The sequence below is a fragment of the Hyperolius riggenbachi genome, chromosome 10 (genome assembly GCF_040937935.1).
Source record: "Hyperolius riggenbachi isolate aHypRig1 chromosome 10, aHypRig1.pri, whole genome shotgun sequence".
In the NCBI taxonomy this organism is placed as follows: Eukaryota; Metazoa; Chordata; class Amphibia; order Anura; family Hyperoliidae; genus Hyperolius; species Hyperolius riggenbachi.
In genome coordinates, this window is record NC_090655.1 from 104975975 (window position 1) to 104999399 (window position 23425).

At 44.5% G+C, this 23425-nt stretch overlaps 1 protein-coding gene across 1 annotated transcript in view; it reads right to left on the reverse strand.

The window, feature by feature from the left end:
* PDZD7 (PDZ domain containing 7) overlaps positions 1-22852 on the reverse strand; it is a 159432-nt gene extending 136580 nt beyond the window's left edge. The window contains exon 1 of the mRNA XM_068255441.1: positions 22780-22852. The gene's annotated coding sequence lies outside the window, so the exon portion shown is untranslated. The remainder of the gene's footprint in view (positions 1-22779) is intronic.
* Positions 22853-23425: the final 573 nt, after the last annotated feature.

Genomic DNA, 23425 nt, shown 5'->3' on the forward strand with positions numbered 1-23425 from the left:
GGGAGGAGCTGCATGTGATGTCATTACCCACAAGGCTGTGCATCCAAGGCTGATTTTTAATTAGGCCTAGGATTAACATCAATGAGTTGGAGAGGTTTCACCTTTTTAGCAGGCTTTCCATTGGCTGCAGGGCTTTCTCCACTCTAAGGAGTTTTTTTGTTTTTTTACAAACCCGCCATCAGCTTCACGTTAGTGGTAAGTTCATTTAGACATTACAGTTCCTCTTTAAATTAGAACAGTGGAAACAAGGGGGGGGGGGGGGAATTCTTTCACTGGTATTGGCTTTAAATGTAATAATGCAATAAACAGTGCATTCAATCTCTGCAGCCAATCATCTACATCATAGTTCCTTGGAGTGTGGCTCAGTAAGAATAGCCATCTCATATGCACAAGAGGCCCTCCTGGAAGACATACCTAATGCCATGAAATATTCATGGGAAACTCGGTCTTGCTTTACCTGCGATGTAAGCAGAGCTGATCAACAGCTGTGTTTTTGATACTAAAATGGGCCTTACAACTCAGGCTGTTTACATGACAAAGTGACCCAGACATCTCCATGAACTGGCTACACACATCACACAAATATATTACAGTCCACCTTTCAAATGAACAAAATACACGTTGCAAACTATTTTTTTGTTTTTTGTTTACAAATACTCCTTGATCAGTGTTTATCAGCATTACCCAGTTATGAAAATCGTCATCTCCGGTAATTCTTAACACATATATTTGTTAAATGTATTCAATATTTGTATATCAATACCATTCTAATACTCCCGCATGCTTTTCATTAACTAAATATTCTTATTCAGTTGAGCAATAAATGCAAACAATGTGATTTTCAACACCAGGCTGCCACGTCTTAGGAGACACATTCTGCATGCATAGCAGCAATAAGAAAATGCCTGTAAAAAAATAATGGATTTGTTCATGCACATTACTGTGGGCCTATAAGTACTCCATAAACAATGCGCTTTATAGGTCCAATTTAAGTGATCTAGTAATCTTATCCTGGATTTTTCTTTTAAATATGCAGACAGGTGTCAAACCATTTTTTAACCAATCAGACCATAAACAACTATTACTAAAAGGTTAGTGAAATACAGTTGTGCTCAAAAATTTACATAACCTGGCAGAATTGATGATGGTTTCTAAAACATTTTTTTATAGAATGAATGATAAACACAAAAACTTTTCTTACACTCATGGCTAGAGGTTGGCTGAAGCCATTTATTGTCTAACAACTGTGTTTATACTTTCTGTTTTAAGAAAAAACTTTTGTTTTCCATAGCATTTTAGTAAGAGGGCCTTTTGGTCCTTTGTAGCCCCTTACAGACTCATAAGAATTCTGGTTCACCTTGAGCTGGCTGGCTTCTCTGTTATTCTTTTGAAATCATAATCACTACACAAACTACTGAAATGACCCTGATCAAAAGTTTACATACCCTGGTGATTTGGCCTGATAACTAGACACACACATATGGCTATTAAAGGTAACCATCAACTCCTGTGATCTGTTCGCTTGAAATTAGTGGGTGTGCATAAAAGGTTGGCCTCAATTCACTAAGCTTAACTCCTGTCTTTAATAACTCTTCAGAGCTGTTTTACAGTTATCACAATTATATCACTATGGTGATAACTGTAAAACAGCTCAGAAGAGTTATTAAAGACAAGAGTTAAGCTTAGTGAATTGAGGCCATATGTGTTTCTGGACTCCTGACAGACCTTTGTATCTTTCATTCAGTGCTGCACTGATGTTTTTTGGATTCTAAGTCATAGGCTGGGAACACACTAGGTGTTGCATGAAAGGTTGGTTTTTGCTGCATATGCGTGTGTGTTTTAATTGTGTTTTTAGTGTGTTTTTTTATATGCATTTTATGAAAATCACTAGGAAGTCAACAGGAAGTGGAAATACATCAAACTTGTTTTTTATACAAAAATGCAATAAAAAGGCTATACCTCTGCATCACCATTGACAAACAATATGTGCGTTTTAGATGAGTTTTGGAAAAATATTCAAGGAATTATGAATGCCAATCAACAGTGGAAAATTAAAATTATGAAGTGGAAAATTATTGGTTCTGTTGAAACCAAACCAAGTTCAGGTAAACCAACTAAAATTTTAGCCACAACTGCCAGATAAATTGTCCTAGTGAATGATCTTTTTAACATTGGATTTCATCCCTTACTCGGGGAAAGGACTTCCTTAAACTCTCCTCGACGTTTTGAGGACATGTGCCTTAGGAATCCGCCTGAGAGTGGAACTATCTCCGCCATCTATGTTAGACTTTTATGCACTGACTTCATGCAGCACCCCTTTTTTCTAAAAATGCTCAAGCATTTGAAACCAAAATTGCTGTGCTTTGTGCTCAGCAAATTTACCAACAGTTCATGCATTAGGCCCATAGTTTGATGGGTGTGATGTTTGGAGCATACTTGCAGCATTGGTTGTGCCAATGATGTCAAGGGAAATACGGATGCCAGACTAAACTCTGTGGAACAACTCATGACAATCTAGCTTTAACCAGTTGAAGACTGTAGGCTTACACCCCCCTAGTGACCAGGCTATTTTTTACAAAATGGTGCTCTGCAGTTTTAATGGCTTGCTGCAGAGCCATACAACTACACACACAAATCAATCTTGTCCCCTTTTCTGCCCACCAACAGAGCTTTCTGTTGATGGGCTCTGATCACTGCTAGAGGCTTTTTTTTTTTAAATTAATTTTATTATTTTTCTAATAATTTTTTTTTTACACTCCCCCCGCCAGCCAATCCCTGCTATCGGCTGTCATAGGCATCAGCCTATGAGAGCCGATCGCTCTTGAGCCTCTTCAGGGGACAGCCAATTGTCCTTACGCGGTCCTGGGGTAGCCACCGCATTCGCGCCTTTCGGTGTGACGCGGTCTTTAGGCTGTTAAAGGAAATTTATACCCTCTCAAAAAAAGAATATGAACCTGGAGAAATACAATCAACTGACACGTTCTTCCACTTGTGTGGTTTTCTGTTCCAAATCATCAAGCTGTGCAGTTTGCACATGACAATATTTACAGATCAGGATAATAGACAATACTCTGCATCACCAACGTTGGACTGACAGCTAAATCAATTTCTATATTTTAAAAGTAGACAACTGCTGCGGTCATTAAGTAGCCATCTCTCTCCTACTTAATATGCAAAAAGAATGATAAGGACGCCTTAAAGGAATCTCCTATCTACAGTGGGATGCAAAAGTTTGGGCCACATTGTTAATCGTCATAATTTTCCTGTATAAATCGTTAGTTGTTACGATAAAAAATGTCAGTTAAATATATCATATAGGAGACACACACAGTGATATTTGAGAAGTAAAATTAAGTTTATTGGATTTACAGAAAGTGCGCAACAACTGTGTAAATACAATTAGGCAAGTGCATAAATTTGGGCACTGTTGTCATTTTATTGATTCCAAAACCTTTAGAACTAATTATTACAACTCAAATTGGCTTGGTAAGCTCAGTGACCCCTGAACTACATACACAGGTGAATCCAATTATGAGAGAGTATTTAAGGGGGTCAATTGTAAGTTTCCCTGCTCTGTTAAATTTCTCTGAAGAGTAGCAACATGGGTGTGACCCGAAGACAAAGATTGTTAGGGGAAGGATGCAGAAAGTTGTCTCAGAGATTTCAGCTGTCTGTTTCCACAGTTAGGAACATATTGAGGAAATGGAAAACCACAGGCTCAGTTCAAGTTAAGGCTCGAAGTGGCAGACCAAGAAAAATCTCAGATAGACAGAAGCGACGAATGGTGAGAACAGTCAGAGTCAACCCACAGACCAGCACCAAAAACGTACAACATCATCTTGCTGCAAATGGAGTCATTGTGCATCGTTCAACCATTCGGCGTACTTTACACAAGGAGATGCTGTATGCAAGAGTGATGCAGAGGAAGCTTTTTCTCCACCCACAGCACAAACAGAGCTGCTTGGGGTATGTTAAATCATATTTGGACAAGCCAGCTTCATTTTGGAATAAGGTGCTGTGGACTGATGAAACTAAAATTCAGTTATTTGGGCATAACAAGGGGCGTTATGCATGGAGGAAAAATAACACAGCATTGCAAGAAAAAAACCTGCTACCTACAGTAAAATATGGTGGTGGTTCCATCATGTTGTGGGGCTGTGTGGCCAATGCAGGGACTGGAAATATTGTCAAAGTTGAGGGACGCATGGATTCCACTCAGTATTAGTAGATTCTGGGGACCAATGTCCAGGAATCAGTGACAAAGCTGAAGCTGCACCGGGGCTGAATCTTTCAACAAGAAAACTGTTAGGCTTGGTGGTGTATTCTCCACAGTCAGCATGCAACGCATGAGCTGACGTGCAGGAGGTACACACACTAGCACCAGGAATCAGGATATCCCTAGTATAGTGGAGGGGAGGACTGACTCCAATAGGAGATTGTGGCGCACAGAGCCGGTGCAGATCCGACAGCCACAAACAATACTTTCGCGATAACGTCTCAGCGCAAGGTAGCACTGAGCGCATAAACCAGAACTGAGGGGATCAGGACAGGTAGACAGAATGAACGCTTGCTAGCTAGCTGCTACTTAGTGACAGCAAGCGTCCACAACAAGACAGACTGGAATAAGGCAGCCAATGCCTTGCAGCGATGGCGTGCCTCACAAAGACAGGACAGGATAGTCAGGAAATAGCAGGATCAAGATAGATGAACGTAACACAGACAAAAATACAATAAGTATGTTTTCCTAGCGTATTACAATTACAGCTATCAATGAAACTATTTGTAACGTCTGACTAACATATGTATATATCGGCAATGAACCGATATATGACATAAGCAGGAACACTGACTAGGACTGGAGCAATACAGGGAACAGGACTCAGAAGGATTCGCTATCTCTTCGCAGAGATGAACGCAATCCACAAACGGTAACAGAACAGGATTCAGAAGGATTCGTTATCTCTTCGCAGAGATGAACGCAATCCACAAACAGAACCAGGAGCAGGATAACTAACTCAGCACGGGTGATCACGATACTCGCAAACTACCAAAACGTGCTGGAAAGCTGACTAACTGAACACAGGATATAAACAGTTCGTGTACGTATACATCAGAGACACTGATGTATCAACGTAACACGAATACAAGGAAAATAATAAAACGTGCTGGTATGCATATACAGTGGAGGAAATAATTATTTGAACCCTTACTGATTTTGTAAGTTTGTCCAATGACAAAGAAATGAAAAGTCTCAGAACTGTATCATTTCAATGGTAGGTTTATTTTAACAGTGGCAGATAGCACATCAAAAGGAAAATCGAAAAAAATTACCTTAAATAAAAGATAGCAACTGATTTGCATTTCATTGAGTGAAATAAGTTTTTGAACCCTCTAACAATAAAAGACTTAATACTTAGTGGAAAAACCCTTGTTTGCAAGCACAGAGGTCAAACGTTTCTTGTAATTGATGACCAAGTTTGCACACATTTTAGGAGGAATGTTGGTCCACTCCTCTTTGCAGATCATCTCTAAATCCCTAAGGTTTCGAGGCTGTCTCTGTGCAACTCTGAGCTTGAGCTACCTCCATAGGTTTTCTATTGGATTAAGGTCCGGAGACTGACTAGGCCACTCCATGACCTTAATGTGCTTCTTCTTGAGCCACTCCTTTGTTGCCTTTGCTGTATGTTTTGGGTCATTGTCGTGCTGGAACACCAATCCATGACTCATTTTCAGTTTCCTGGCAGAGGGAAGGAGGTTGTCGTTCAGGATTTCACGATACATGGCTCCGTCCATTTTCCTGTTAATGCGATTAAGTTGTCCTGTGCCCTTAGGAGAAAAACACCCCCAAAGCAAAATGTTTCCACCCCCATGCTTGACGGTGGGGACGGTGTTTTGGGGGTCATAGGCAGCATTTTTCTTCCTCCAAACACAGCGAGTTGAGTTAATGCCAAAGAGCTCTATTTTGGTCTCATCAGACCACAGCACCTTCTCCCAGTCACTCACAGAATCATTCGGGTGTTTATTGGCAAACTTCAGACGGGCCTGCACATGTGCCTTCTTGAGCAGGGGGACCTTGCGAGCCCTGCAGGATTTTAATCCATTGCGGTGTAATGTGTTTCCAATGGTTTTCTTGGTGACTGTGGTCCCTGCTAATTTGAGGTCATTCACTAACTCCTCCCGTGTAGTTCTAGGATGCTTTTTCACCTTTCTCAGAACCATTGACACCCCACGAGGTGAGATCTTGCGTGGAGCCCCAGAGCGAGGTCGATTGATGGTCATTTTGTGCTCCTTCCATTTTCGAACAATCGCACCAACAGTTGTCACCTTCTCTCCCAGCTTCTTGCTAATGGTTTTGTAGCCCATTCCAGCCTTGTGCAGGTCTACAACTTTGTCTCTGACATCCTTGGACAGCTCTTTGGTCTTTCCCATGTTGTAGAGTTTGGCGTCTGCTTGATTGATTGATTCTGTGGACAGGTGTCTTTTATACAGGTGATTAGTTAAGACAGGTGTCCTTAATGAGGGTGACTAATTGAGTAGAAGTGTCTAACCACTCTGTGGGAGCCAGAACTCTTAATGGTTGGTAGGGGTTCAAAAACTTATTTCACTCAATGAAATGCAAATCAGTTGCTATCTTTTATTTAAGGTTATTTTTTCGATTTTCCTTTTGATGTGCTATCTGCCACTGTTAAAATAAACCTACCATTGAAATGATACTGTTCTAAGACTTTTCGTTTCTTTGTCATTGGACAAACTTACAAAATCAGTGAGGGGTCAAATAATTATTTCCTCCACTGTATATTGGCAATGAACCAATATATGATGCAAGACCAGCAAAGTATCTTTAGAACAAGAAACACGATCTGGGGCTGAAGCAACAGCAAGACAGGCTTAAACTGAAGCTATGATAACCCGAGGAGTCCTGCAGGAAGCAGATCTTTATACTGAGGTCATCCAATGAGAGCAGACATGCAGATTCCCACACAGGTGAATGATAATCAGTCACAAGCTGACAGCAGGGAAAGGCAGACAAAGCTATGCAGCTTGCATGGAAAGAGATCAGAACTGCCTGAGCTGCAGCACTACTACTGCCAGCAGTACCTGCTGCAGCAGCGATCATGACAAAAACGACCCTAAACACTGCTCAAAATCCACTAAGGCATTCATGCAGAGGAACGAGTACAACATTCTGAAATGGCCATCTCAGTCCCCAGACCTGAATATAATTGAAAATCTGTGGTGTGAGTTAAGGGAGCTGTCCATGCTCGGAAGCTATCAAACCTGAAAGAACTAGAGATGTTTTGTAAAGAGGAATGGTCCAAAATACCTTCACCAGAATCCAGACTCTCATTGGAACCTACAGGAAGCGTTTAGAGGCTGTAATTTCTTCAAAAGGAGGTTCTACTAAATATTGATTTCATTTCTTTTTGTGGTGCTCAAATTTATGCACCTGCCTAATTTTGTTTAAACAATTATTGCGCACTTTCTGTAAATCCAATAAACTTAATTTCACTTCTCAAATATCACTGTGTGAGTCTCCTATATGTTATATTTAACTGACATTTTTTATCGGAACCACCAACGATTTATACAGTAAAATAAAGGTGGTTAACAAGGTTGCCCAAACTTTCGCATCCCACTGTAACTGTACTATCCCCCGCTCTACTTACCCAGGGCTTCCTCCAGCCCCTGGTAGTCGCTATTTCCCACGCCGCATCTCCCCTCGCAGTCACCAGTGCAGAGGTTACTGTGCCTGCGCGAGCATCTCTGTCAATCACCTCCACATGGTCCGGAGTGTACTGCGCAGGTGCAATAGTTCTGCACCTGCGCAATACAATCTGGACCATGTGGTGGGGATTGAAAGCGGCGCTCGTGCAGGCACGTTAGAGGACGACCTCGAGGTCAACCTCTGCACCAGTGGGGACCCCGGGGCGGCAGCTGCGAGCGGATATGCCGCGAGGGAGATATCGGCTGGAGGAAGCCATGGGTAAGTAGATTGGGTGGTAGCATAGTATGGTTGATGATTCCTTTAAAAATCTGAGATTATTCATTTTTAGTTGGAGTATAGACACATGAACTAAGGGAAAATTACCTACTTTATTCTTACCTCCCAACCTTGAGACACAAGAAATAGGGACGCTCTTAAAACATGACCACACCTCTATTCACACCCCGACACACTCCTAGTCACACATCCCACAAAAAATTCATAAGCAAAATACAAGCTTTCTAATTCAACCCTTTCCATTGTCGTTTGTCTTTCTTCATATTAACGTTTGAAAATAACCAATAAGTTGAAGGGTAGGAATAAGGGATGGTTCTGACAGACGCTCGGGGGTATAAATGCATTGATTCAGGAGGGGAGACGAAAGCAAGGCTTAAAAAGATCAACCACCATTTCCATTCATATGTAAGCAGTTTGCTGTTTCTAACGATGGTACTGGGAATTTCCCATCATACGCGTAAACCAGCGGTAGATCCACGGCTGGTCCTAGACTTTTTGCTGCCTGAGGCAAATTTGTGGGGATGCGCCCCCATCTCCCCCCCCCCCCCCCCCAGATTAGGAATGATCGCACAGCACCCGACAATTTTCTCTGCTTCATTTAATGTTCTCACATGACATGCTGCAGCTCAACACAATAGCATACTGGCTGGATGTGAATCTGTGACAAACAAACTGCTCACGCTCAGCCACTCCATTCCTCCTCAGTCAGGACAGCAGTGCCACCTCCTCCCTTCTGCTGTGCAAGTCAAATAAAACACTGCTGCTCTTCTGCCTCCCCACACCTCACTCACTGTCAGACTCCTCACACAGCACAACAAGATGCTTTCCCCCCCAATGCTGACCTTTTTACCTCACTCTCCTCTTGGTTCTCTCCTACTCTGACTGCATGTTATTAATGTAATAACACAGTACAAGCATGCTGCCCCTGCAATCTCTGCATCTGATGCAAATGTTTCACCTTGCTTCATGAGAGATCCAGTTTGTCTCATCCTAGATGCTACCTGCAATGTCCAGGATAGGCTACGTTTGGCAGTTCCGTGTCCCCCTGTGGGGGTCAGAACACAGTGGCCAAAAGGATGGGAAGCCCCGCTGCAGCCCCAACGCCCCTGTGAACTAGGCCTAATGCTCTGAGTCAATTAAAATACAGTTTTCAGTAGAAAAACACATATATTTATATAGATATATGGATCAGTACTGAAAGATGCACAAATGAAGAAGGAAAGGGTACAGAGGGACTTGGTTTCCAAAAGGGCAGTTGGGACATGCTTTATCCAATAATTTAAGTGTAATGTTTAACCACTTAAGGACCCTTGACTTACACTCTCCTAGTGACCAGACTATTTTTGCAAATTAGGCCACTGCAACTTTAAGGCCTCGCTGCAGGGCTGTACAACTCAGCACACAAGTGATTCCCCACCCTTTTCTGCCCACCTACAGAGCTTTCTGTTGGTGGGCTGTGATTGCTCCCCAATGTTTATTTATTTTTTTATATATTTGTTTATTTTTTTCAATAAATTTCTTTATTTTTAAAATTCCTTTTTTAACCCTCCCTCCCCCCACCAGCCAATCAGCGTGACCGGTTGTCATAGGCTTCAGCCTATGACAGCAGATCACTTATCTGCCACCCAGGGTGACAGCCGTGTCACAAAGCTGTCCTCAGTACAGCGCTGCTGTAGATTGCAGGGCTGCACTATGTAAATAGATGGATTGCGATTTCGCCGTCTAACAGTTTACCAGTGGTAATAGCCGCTGGGAGACTGATGACGAAGCTCTGATGACGGAGCTTCAAGCGGGGGATGCGCGCGTATCAGCGCGCACGATCCCCAGCAAAACAGCTGGGTGTGGCAGCTGCACATTTGTAATACCAATCACTGCATACCCACCTGTTCAGTGCACCTACCTACCTACGTGACCGCACGCAGTGTTATATACCACCAGTCACTGCACCTGTTCACGGTACCTGTGTGTGTGACAGCTGCAAATTTGTAGCTGTGTGACAGCTGCACATTGTATTAATTGTGATACCAGTCCCTGCATACCTTTCACTGCACCTGTGTGACTGCACATTGTATTAGTCAAGTCAGTGCATACCTTTCACTTCATTCCCCCCCCCTGCCCCCCGATATGGACAAAACAACAGGCAGAGGCAGAGCCAGAGACAGACCCAGAGGCAGGCCACCCGGCAGGTCTGATTGAGGTCGTGCAGACGTGATTTTGTGCGGCCCTGGCCCAAAGTATAGTGCTCAGAAGAAGGCACATCCCATCAACTCCCAACATTGTCAGGACGTGGTTGACTATTTAACACAGAACAACTCATCTTCCGCAGCCACCAACGCTACTACAAGCACCACATCCGCTGCATTTGACACTTCGCAGGAGTTATTTGGTGGGGAATTAATTGATTCACAGACATTATAGTTACAACAAGATGAAGGCGCTAAGAAATTTACACCACCTCATATGTTTGAGTAAGGCGACACAATGGACCCAACGTGTGAGGAGGAGGATGATGAAGTACCTGCTGTTGGTGCAGTTTATGAGGTGTCTGAGGCAAGCGAAGCTGAGGAGGATGATTATGATGATTATGGTGATACGGATGCCATGTGGAATCCTAAGAGACAAGATGACCAAGGGGACAATTCAGAGGGGGAGTCAGAGAGGAGTAGGAGGAGACAAGTTGCTGAAAGAAGCAGGGGGAGCTTGTCTTCAGAAACAGCTGGTGGCAGTGTCCGGCGCCATGTATCGCCACCTATGGACAGCCAGCCAACATGCCCTTCAACGTCAGCTGCTGATGCCACCATAGTGCCATCACCCCAGGGGGGCTCAGTGGTTTGGAAATTTTTTTGTTTGTGTGCCTTAGATCAGAGCAATGCTATCTGTTCTCTCTGCCTCCAAAAATTGAGCCGTGGAAAAGCCAACAGCCGCATAGGGACAACTGCCTTACAAAGGCACATGGAGAAAAGGCACAAACTACAATGGGTAGAGCACCAGAGGAGAAGCTGCACACAAAAGCAAAGCCACCCTCGTTCTCCTCTTCCTCCTTCAGGTGCATCATCTTCAGCCACTTTCTCCCTTGCACCTTCACAATCACAGCCACCCTCCTCCACTCAACCTCTCACCTTGAGCGGTTCCTGCTCCTCTGCACACAGCAGCAGCCAGGGAAATCTTTGAGTGGAAGAAGCCAATGTCTGCCAGTCACCCCCTTGCCCGGCGTCTGACAGCTGGCTAGGCGGAACTGTTATCTCGCCAGCTGTTACCATACCAACTGGTGGACTCTGAGGCCTTCCGAAAATTTGTGGCCATTGGGACACCGCAGTGGAAGATACCAGGCCGCAATTATTTCTCAAAAAAGGTGATACCCAAACTGTACCGTGAAGTTGAAAGGCAAGTGGTGTAATCTCTGGCACACAGTGTTGGGTCAAGGGTCCACCTGACCATGGATGCCTGGTCTGCCAAGCACGGTCAGGGCAGGTGCATTACTTACACAGCCCATTGGGTCAACCTGGTGACCGCTGGCAAGCAGGGAGTACGTGGCTGTGCAGCGGACCTAGTTTTGACACCTCCACGGCTTGCAGGCAGGCCTGCTGCCACCTTCTCTCCTCCTGCTACATCCTCTTTGCTGTCGTCCTCCTCCTCCTCGGCTGAGTGGCAGTTCAACTCTACTAGTACTGCGATCTCCTCTCCAGCTACACAGCCCCAGCTCCCCAGGGCCTATGCTGCATGCCAGGTACGACGGTGTCACGCCATCTTAGACATGTCTTGCCTCAAAGCGGAGAGTCACACTAGAGCAGCTTTCCTGGCTGCTATTAAACAGGTGGATCAGTGGCTGACCCCGCACCAACTGGAGATCGGCAACATGGTGTGTGACAACGGCAGCAATCTCATTTCGGCTTTGAATTTGGGAAAGTTGACACATGTATCCTGCATGGCACGTGAGCTGAATCTCATAATTCAGAGATTTGTGTCTAAGTACCCAGGCTTACAGGATGTCCTGAAGCTGTCCAGGAAGGTGTGTGGGCATTTCAGGTGGTCTTACGCGGCCATGGCACGCTTTGTCGATATTCAGCGGAGAAACAACTTGCTGGTGAGAGGCTTGATTTGCGATAGCCCGACTCGCTGGAATTCGACCCTTCTGATGTTCAACCACCTGCTACAACAGGAGAAAGCCGTCAAACAGTATCTCTACAACTACAGTCAAAGGACATGCTCTGGGGAGCTGGGGATGTTCTTGCCAAAGTACTGGACACTCATGCGAAATGCCTGCAGGCTCATGTGGCCGTTTGAGGAGGTGACAAACCTGGTGAGTCGCAGTGAAGGCGCCATCAGTGACTTGATCCCATATGCTTTCTTCCTGGAGCGTGCGGTGCATAGAGTGGTGGATCAAACTGTGGAGGAGCGTGAATAGGAACAGGAGGAAGAGTTGTGGGATCAATTCTCATCAGAACCAGATGTTTCCTCAACACCTGCGGCAGCACAGAGGGAGGAGGAGGAGGAAGAGTCGTGTGGGGAAGAGGACTCAGATGATGAGGAAGGTGTCTCCTGATTGGCTAAGGGGTGTATCTACCTATTACTTAAACAGCAGCTCCGGGACACCTCGGCAATGAGGCGCCAGGTGTTACCCGGACGTACTGCTGGTAAGTTAGCAAGATTATTGTTAAAGTAATTATTTTTTTTCCCCATCTTGCTACAATTAATGATTATTTTTAGAACAATTCCTTGCTATTTTGTTTACAATATAATCACAGCTCCCCCAAACCCACTCCACCCCGTAACTATTGGGCAATTTTGTATATACTATAACCCCAGCCCTCCCCAAACCCACCCCACCTCATAATCATGGGTTTATTGTTCCATTACACCACTCCTCGTTTTTCTATATACTACAACCCCAACCCTGGTTAATAGGTCCCCTGTATATTATTGCACTACCACCCAGGTGCGCTGATATCCTATAAATAGCCCTGTATCCCCTTTAATTATATCTACCTACCATTCATTATAGAACGCCGCTCTCCCCACACCCCTCTAACTATTGCCTCCAACAACTTCCACACTACTATTTCTCCTCCTCCATCAGCATACATACCACCTACCCCTATATTATACTTGGACATACAGATTACTGAAAACGCTGACGACTATTGTATTATTTATTACTTTTTTATCAGGAATTTCGGATACTTATTATGTATGTATGTATGCACATTGTTCGGACATACATCAATTATGCCTCTTGTCCCCAGTTGTGTACTACTACTAGCTATTGCCTGATGAAGAGGGTTTAGGCTTGCGAAATGCATTGTGAATATTCCTTGGAGTGTAATGCAAAGAGGTGGCGCCACTAAGGATCAGCTGTACACCTCAATGTCCTTCTCCCAGTTAGAACAGGTAATGTGGGCTTAACATCAGTCTCTCAATATACTGATAGCTAATAACATATCCTATATCAGTCCTTTCAGGCCATAAATGGAAATAAAAACAGTTTCTTAAAGTGACTTGATCGCCTATCTTCAAAAATCCTTCAATTTTCTCCTCGATGGTAATAGGTATCCTCCACCACACCCTTTGTGCCAAACTCACCGTCCACCTAGACCCTCAGACAGGTCTAGTTACGCCTTGGGACTATTACCAGGTTGTCCCCCACCTCCCTGGCACGGATAATGATGAATCACCCTTGTCCCTCTCTTCACCGATCAGCGTCTTCTTAATATATATTACTGGACTCCCAAAACCTCAATAAAAAGGACCTCTCATAGCGTAATACTGTATAGCATTTATTACTTTAAAACATAGATTGCACTCACGTTTTCCAAGTTAAAATCAAAGCACAGAGTTTTTCTTGAGGCGGGCTCTCCCCCGCTATTGTTGGCCGCAGGCAGGCTGGTTGCTGTAGTCCCTCCGTGTGCTACACCGTTGGTGCGCGCTCCCCTCCGGCTACACTCCACATGTTTCGTCATCAAATGACTCATCAGGTCCCTGATGAGTCATTTGATGACGAAACATGTCGGGCGGAGCCTAACCACGCAAGCAGGAAGCGATTACCGAGCGGCAGGCGTCTCACGTGGAGTGTAGCCGGAGGGGAGCGCGCACCAACGGTGTAGCACACGGAGGGACTACAGCAACCAGCCTGCCTGCGGCCAACAATAGCGGGGGAGAGCCCGCCTCAAGAAAAACTCTGTGCTTTGATTTTAACTTGGAAAACGTGAGTGCAATCTATGTTTTAAAGTAATAAATGCTATACAGTATTAAGCTATGAGAGGTCCTTTTTATTGAGGTTTTGGGAGTCCAGTAATATATATTAAGAAGACGCTGATCGGTGAAGAGAGGGACAAGGGTGATTCATCATTATCCGTGCCAGTGAGGTGGGGGACAACCTGGTAATAGTCCTAAGGCGTAACTAGACCTGTCTGAGGGTCTAGGTGGACGGTGAGTTTGGCACAAAGGGTGTAGTGGAGGATACCTATTACCATCGAGGAGAAAATTGAAGGATTTTTGAAGATAGGCGATCAAGTCACTTTAAGAAACTGTTTTTATTTCCATTTATAGCCTGAAAGGACTGATATAGGATATGTTATTAGCTATCAGTATATTGAGAGACTGATGTTAAGCCCACATTACCTGTTCTAACTGGGAGAAGGACATTGAGGTGTACAGCTGATCCTTAGTGGCGCCACCTCTTTGCATTACAATTTTTGATAAGGGAGGAGGCGAACAGGGGGAGGCTGTGCCAAATAAGGATATAGAGTGGTTAATATTGGTATTGTTCAATCTGCAAGGCACATCTGGTGCCAGCGCGCGTGTGTTTTGGTATATATTTCTTGGAGTGTACCAATAAATCTGCTTTATTTTGAATACACAGCTTGTTGTATCTGCTTGCAGGAGGTAAGTCCACCACTGCCTCCTAAGCACTTTTAAACTTTTTAATAATTGATTTTATTGTTTTGGCGCCTCTGTCATCTATTACATTAGATTTTTCCCCGGGACTTTTGGCATGTATCCCACTCCGCCATGCAAAAACTCAGATGTTAGACCCCTTGAAACATCTTTTCCATCACTTTTGTGGCAAGCATAAATGTTTCTAGTTTTCAAAGTTCGCCTCCCCATTGAAGTCTATTGCGGTTTCGAGAAAGTTCACGCGAACCAAACTTTTCGGAGTTGCGTGTACCGAAAATCGGAGGTTTCGAGCCATCTGTACTCTCCACACTCCAGCGGCGTAATTCCCCTTTCTTTACAGGCCTGGTCTCCATGGCTCCTGTGGCATATCATAGTTATAAAAGTTGCTTGAACAATGGACGGGATATTGGATTGTGTCACAAGAGTCAGTCACTAAAGTGCGGAGAGAAGTGTTACCTCTCCACTGCGCAGTTAAGGGGGCCCACAGCTCATCTCCATGAGGCCTGTAGCAAGAATACCTATTGCAGCGCAACCGGCTAGTTAAAATATGGGCAATGTAACATTACCAATATTTTACTATAAACTAACCTATCCCCTATTCTTACACTAACCCTCCCTTCTAATGTCTACTATTAACCTCCCTTCTACTGTCAATCATTAACCTCCCCTCCTAGTGTCCAACACTAACGAGCCGGTGCACAAATGACCGAAGCTCAGTTGGCCGATTGGCTAGTAATAGGTAATTGGCCATCAAAAGTACTAGCCAATTGGTTACTAATAGCCGATCAGCTAGTTTAACTCTAGCTTATGTTTGGCAATATAGTAGCCTACGTTTGGCGATACTGAGCGCATTGTGTGCCCAACTCACCTTCCGGTTAGTGATAACTAGCATTGGAGTCTATTAGATGTCTGCTGAAGTGGGCATCCAAATGACAAGATCCGCATGGTGGAACTTAATTCATCACCGGCCCCTATAGTGATATACCTACAATACTACTTACCTTAGTAGAGGTAAGGCCCTGGACAGCATAAAGCCTTCTCATTCATCTGTATGGCCCGTCAGGCCAACGCTGTCTTCCGGTGTGGTTATTTGACTCACTAAGTTGATGGGCTCTTTGAAACGACTCTCCTCCCTCAGTAGTTCTGAGGGCGAGCGCATCCCCATTGTACATGAGTTACTGGTCCATGCATGTGCAGTGGGGAAGTGTTCATCCTCAGGAACTACTATGTGATGCAAGTAGTTCTGAAGAGATGTTCAGCCGAATAGCTACAATCGAGGACAGTGCTGGAAGGACTGGCTAGATGGAGGATAGAAAAGGCTATAAGATACTAGATCCTTCCCTCTAACACAACCACCAAACCTGAAGTGGGTTTTCTCCCTTCCTGTTTGATTTAAGTAAATAGCACTGGAAAATAGTTTTTTCTGTTTCTTTATTTCAGGCTGCAAAGCGACACAATGGATATGGCTGGGTAGTGTACTGGTTCACAGGGAACCTAAACTGAGAAGGATATGCATTTTTCCTTTTGAAATAATAACAGTTGCCTGACTCTCCTGCTGATCTTGTGGTCTCTAATACTTTTAGCCTCAGCTCCTGAACAAGCATGCAGATCAGGTGCTCTAACTGAAGTCAGACTGGATTAGCTGCATGCTTGTTTCAGGTGTGTAATTCAGCCACTACTGCAGCATAAAGAGATCAGAAGGACTGCAAGGCAACTGGTATTGTTTAAAAGGAAACATTCTCTTTAAGGGCACCACCTTTGACATGGGAGACCAGGGTTTGAAATTGAATCCTGGTTAGGGTCAGCACCTATTCAGTAAGGAGTTCAAGGCAAGACTCCCAAACACTGCAGAGTAGCCTCTTGAGCGCGTCCCAGTGGCTGCAGCTGGAGCGCTTTTAGTCCGAGAGGAGAAAAGCGCTATACAAATGTTCAGATTTGTTTGAATATATCTTGCTCCCATGCACTGGCTGGGTCACTGAGATCAGGGAAGAAGATGGGAGCACATAGATTGCTGGAAAAGCTCACTGGCTAGACAGACGAGTTTGCTACGCTGCTGAATACTCTGCATGGGCTGCAGAGAACCACTATTTATTTATTTATTTATTGTATTTATAAAGCGCCAACATATTACGCAGCGCTGACTATTTACTTGGGGGGGGGGGGGGAGTGGCCTGGGGTTCTGCTAACTTTCCCTGCAGCCCCGGGCAAACACCCTGCTGGGGTGGGTGGGGGGTCAATGTGTCAGGAGAGCCTAATACAATTTTCGCTCAGAGCCCCACTGTGGATAGAACTGGCACTGGGGCTACAACCCACTATCATTCAGCTATATTATAGCCAGACAGGGATGAGCGATGGATTCAAAACGGATGACATCCAAATCGGTTTCATTTGGATTTTATTCTCCTAATTATTGCACCTGAGCTGGTGTGTGCGGGTGGGGGGTTAAGCTTACCCAGCAGACGTCTTTACCCATCCCATGGCGCCTCCATCTCTTCGTTCCAAGCTGCGTCATGTGACTACAAACACTTCCTCCTTAAACCAGGAAGGAGGAAGTGTTAGTAGTCACGTGACCGCGGCTTGGAACTCAGGGTGGGGGGCGCTATGGGAAGGGTTAAATAAGATGCTTGCTGAGTAATTTTAATGTCTCCCCCACCTGCTCAGGTGCAATAATTAGGAGGATGAAATCCAAATGAAACCCATTCGGATTTCATCCGTCGCTCATCCCTGTAGCCAGAAGCCTCTCGGTGGCCAGCAGACGGAAGGCTGACCTGTCTGACAAGAGAGCAGTTCAGTGATTTGTGTGAAAGAGGACTCAATCAGATCAGCCATTGCAGACAGAGATGCACAAAAATGAACGAATGACTCACTTGCTTAATGACACGGAATAGTTTCAAATGTCTGTGATGAGCACCAATCTCTCCATAAGTAGTTTTAACTATGAGTGAACCACTTTCATTTCGACAAGACACAATGGCCTCAATTCACTAAGCTTATCTCCTGTCTTTAATAACTCTTCTAGAGTTATCACCATAGTGATAAGGCATGTAGGCCTCAATTCACTAAGCTTATCTCCTGTCTTTAATAACTCTTCTAGAGTTGCTACCATGGTAATAAGGCATGTAGTATTCAGGAAACATTTTACCTCAGGCAAACCTAAAGTTAACTCTTCTGTCTTTAAGTTAACTCTTTAATCCTTAAAATAACTCCAGAGTTAAAGACAGGCTGTTCATTAACTGCATGTGAAAATAACTACAGAGGAGGTAAATTAACTACAGAGGAGGTAAATTAACTACAGAAGAGGTAACGTAAGGAATGAAGAGATAAGATAACTCTCTTACTTGCCTTATTATCTCCAGCATGATCTTAGTGAATTGAGGCCGTAGTATTCTGGAAACATTTTACCTCAGGCAAACCTAAAGTTAACTCTTCTGTCTTTTAGTTAACGCTTCAATCCTTAAAATAACTCCAGAGTTAAAGACAGGCTGTTTATTAACTACGTGTGAAAATAACTACAGAGGAGGTAAATTAACTACAGAGGAGGTAAATGAACTACAGAAGAGGTAACTTAAGGAATGAAGAGATAAAATAACTCTCTCACGTGTGGAGGTAAGTTATCTCTTGCCTTATCTCCAGCATGATCTTAGTGAATTGAGGCCATTGAAGGGGACCTGAACTCAGAACTTCCTCTCTGCTCTAAAAGATAAGCAACAGCATAATAACCTTTAGAGAAAAACGTTTCTTTGTTACAGCTGATACAAATCCTGCAATAAATCTGCTGTGTTTTACTTCCTGCTTTCATGGAAGCAGACAGATTAGAATCCTGTGTTTACCAATTAGCTCTCTGCTATGGCAATCAGCTGACACAGCTGAGGGATCAAATTACAACTAGTGCTTAGTGACAGATGAGGGGGAATTAGGCAGGCTAAATTCTCTAAATACATTCAGGGTGCATTTCTCTCTGTTTTCCTTCTGTCCTGTGCAAGAGTTTAGGTCCACTTTAACATTTAGCAGTCATTTTTCTCATGTTTTTGGACTGGTCTGGACATATACAAAAGTGCCCAATGTATTAGGCTCTAAACACCTAAAATAACAAGCACATTCATAGCATCTGCCTTAAAAGGAACGCAAGGTGAGCGATATGGAGGCTGCCATACTTATTTCCTCTTTAAACAATACCAGTTGCCTGGCAGTACTGCTGATCTTTCCAGTCAGTTGTGTCTAAATAGCACACCTGAAACAAGCATGCAGCTAATCTTTTCAGAATCTGCATGCTTGTTCAGGGGCTACGTCAGTGTTTCTCACACCTGTAATGGGGACTTGCCAACGGTGCATGTTTTGCAGGCAGCCTCACCTATGTACAGGTGGGGTAATCAGTATCTCGGCTACATGGAATCCACCCAGCTGAGACACTAATTACCCCAGCTGTGCATAGATGAGGATCCTGCACAACATGCATCAGTGGGGAGTCACAGGTCTGAGAAACACTGGCCTTAGGCCTCTTGCACACTGCAAGCAATTCAGATTCAGATTCCGCTTTTTAATCTGTTTTTACTTCCAATTCAGATTTGCAGTTTGCTCCTTGCACACTGCAAATCTGAATCTGAATCGGATGTAAAAACTAATTAAAAAGCGGAATCTGAATCGGAATCACTTGCAGTGTGCAAGAGGCCTTATGCTAAAAGTATTAGGCTAGGTTCAAAGTGGGATGTCATTTTCCAGCGTTATAAAATCAGAACACAGGTTACCGCACTGCAATGTTAAGGCTATGTGACATTTACAGTGCGACGTTAGCGTTGTGTTGCAAATGTTGTGTTATGGTAATGGACTGTTACAGTGCGTTACCTCTAAATGAACATGTTAACAGATACAGGGAAGCATACTTTTCATTGCCTGTATGCCTCACTGCACCTTCTGTATGCCTCACTGTACCTACTGTATGCGACATTAACGCGGTGTTAATGTGTGCTGCAACTTTTTTGTTGAGTTGTGCTGTAATTTTGCATTTCAATATTAACATCACATCACAACGTCCCACTGTGAACCTAGCCTTAGGACTGGAACCCACAGGAGCGCTTTTGGCAGCGTTTTGGCAGCACTGCGATATGCTAGCACTTTGCCAAAACGCTGGGCTAATGTTAATGGATGGGGCAACTTCCACAGGAGCGTTTGCGTTTCTCAGAAACGCAAACGCAGGACATGCAGCATTTTGGGAGCGTTAGCGCTTCAATGTAAAGTATTGAACCGCTAGCGGAAACGCTCAGCAAAACCTAAACTGAGCGGTTTTGCTAGCGTTTTGCGGTTCAGCACACTGTAACAAAATGAAAAATAATTCACAGGACCAATCAGGATAAAAACGCAAAACGCAAAACGCTAGGCACCCGCTGGGGAAAAAAATACAATGTTGCAAAACACGACCAAAAACGCGCATGAATCCGCTTGCAAACCGCTCAGACAAAACGCTAGCGGTTGCGTTTTGCGTTTGCGGTTTTCAGTGGGTTCCAGGCCTTAGAGGCAGATGATCAGCAGGACTGCAAGGCAACTGGTATTGTTTAAAAGGAAATAGATATGGCAGCCTCCATATCGCGCTCACCTCGGGTTCCCTTTAGGCTTCTTGCACACCAAGACGTTGCATTAGGTGCCACGTTAAGGTCGCATAACGTGCACCTAACACAATGTATGGTGCTGCAAGAGCCGACGGTAGAGTGAGCCGCGTTAGGCGGCTCGATTCCTATAATGTCTCCCAGAGTGGCGCTGATTGGCCAGCGGGACCACGTGATGCGGAGCGAGACACTCGCCAGTGCAGTGAATATTAAGTAGCCATGTGCGCGGCTACTGTAGCTGGCTCTCCCCGCCTCCTTTCCGCCACCCACTGCGCATGTGCAAACAGTCTAACGCGGCTATAGCCGCTCTAACGCCGTAGCATGCTGCACTTTGCGCAGAACGTGCAGCGTTACATGTAACGCAACGTGGGCTGTGTGAACAGCCCACTTGTGTTACATTGCTGTGCGTTGGGGGAGCGTTACAGGCTGCACTAACGTGCGCCTGTAACGTCTTGGTGTGTAAGCAGCCTTAAACATTGGGAAAAAAATTTAAAAAAATTTACAGGATTTGCAATTACACCTAGCCAACCTAGTAATTTCAAAAATACTTTTAGCCATACACCCTACTACAACAGTGTCCTGTTTCCCTTCCTCCAACTACCCTAGAACAATAAATAAAGTTTTGACTTCCACTTTTAAACGCACTGAACTTTTCACCTATCATGAGTATTCCATGCTGCTGATGATTTTAAGTTAGAGCTGAGCTGACATGTGACTAGAGATGGTCAATGATATGCTAATAATTCAGTTATAATAAAACAGACTGTACACTCTGTAAAAGTGCCGCAGATGTTGGAACTATATAGATGCTAAGTAATCTTTAATAATAATTTCCAAGTCATCAGCTGTATGTTTGTGTGTCCGCTCCGATGTGATTGACAGCGATGCTAATTGGACGGCGCCTGACCTCCAAAGAAAGGGCGCGTGTACTCCTGCCCTGCGCATGGTAGCGGATGACACCGGTTAGTAGCAGTGGCGTAACTAAGGTGCTTGGGGCCCCTGTGCGAGTTTTACATGGGGCCCCAAAACCTATCAAGGACAGCTGCAGTGTCCGAGAGGTGTAATCAGAGTAAGAACATAGTTTGTTAAGAATTACCACCAGGGCCGGATTTAGGCCACGGCCTAGGGCACCACAGAAGGAAGGGCACCACCGCAACAGGCTAAACTAGCGCAGGATTTGCAAGCTGCAAAGCAGGGAGATCAGGCGAGCGCCTGACCGTGGTACTCTGCTACTAGCTGTCTTTGCAGCAGCCACTTTGCTCTCTGTGCACGTTTGCATTGTGGCTGGCAGCTATAGACTTGGGCAGCATTGGAGACAGAGGGGAAGAGGAAACTTCTGCACTGTAGATGAGCGGAGAAATAAGTGACACTGATGGCTGCTGCGGTGTGAAGGCGAGCTGGCTACCCATACCGAAAGGGGGCAGGGGGAGGAGCTGTTAGGGAGTAATTTGGCTACTACTGGAGGGAAAGGGGTGAGGGGTCACCTGGCTACCTATACTAGAGGGAAAGAGGGAGTCGGGGTCATCTCGCTAACTATACTGAAGGGGGGCGGCTGGTGACAGTGGCCTAGGGTGGTAAAGAGTACAAATCCATACAAATGTTCATTATCAGTAGAACACCAATAAAAAGATAACAAGATTGAGGAAGGAGGGTCCCTAGTGGGCCCCTTTGGCCCAAGGGCCCTGGTGCGTTCTCAGCCTCTGCATCCCCTATTGCTACACCACTGGTTAGTAGTAATAATGATAATAATAATGATTATGTCAGCTAAGACTCGAACACTGTTTAAAAGGTAGTTTCCATATAAAAGTAATTTTCCAGAGTCTGCACACTATGCAGCTATAGCCTTTCCCTGAGTCAGCTCTCATTAGAATAGCCCTAGCTAGATCTGCACAACTTTACTGGCTGCTGCACAAAGAAGCTGTTTAAAAATACATGCAAAAACAATAGATAACAGATGCCAAACACACACTCTACAGACATAAAGTAAAAGCACTATGTGAAATGGCAGAATGTATTGCCACACTTCTAATAAACACAGAACACTGCTAAATATATCTCTGGTATGGAGTCACAAATGGTCTTAGCAGCGCACTGCATCAGAGAATTAGGCATGATAATATTTACTATGCAATCTACAGGTGCAACTAGACTCAGCAAGCAGCCTAGCCTGGGACTGGGTACAGCAAAGTGCAGACATTATACACACAGTTAAAAGCTAAGCTTTGCAGACAATATTCTATAAACCATATAATAGAAAAAGAACAAAATAGAATACACGCTTACTGGATGCCGATGTTCGTTCTCTCCAGAAGATAATCTATTGCTGCCCTGTTTCCAGCGAGCGTTGTTACATCACCTGTCAGCACTGTCCAGCAGAGAAGATTCAGCTCAGGATGTGCTCCCTCTAGTGGGCATGCCTGAAAGCGGATCTCTTTAATATGGTAGAAGTTACCAGACAGAAAGCAAAATTAGGGCCCTTTTCCACTAGCAGTCGCTGGCTTTCACGCTGAATGCTAGCGACTGCTGAATCGCAAAAGTGCAGGAAACCTCCAGCGGTTGCGTTCACGATTTTGCTATGCTGTAGTGCATAGCAAAATCGTGGCAAATATCGCTCCGCGGCGCGATCGCGTTTGAGGCATAAACGAATCGCGGTAGTGGAAATAACCTACCACGATTCCTATGTTATTTAGCAAACCCTAGCGATTGTAAAATCGCTAGCGGTTTGCGATTTTGCGATTCAGCTTGCGCTAGTGGAAAAGGGCCCTCAGAGTTCATTGAGGCCTGTGGAACCCACTAGAAAGCGCAAAGCGCTATCGTAATCACAAGCGATCTATGGTAGCATTTTGCAAGCGATCTTGGGAGCAATTTCCCTGCTCTTATACAATTCATTAGAATGAAAACACTCCCAAAATGCTGCATGTCCTGCCTG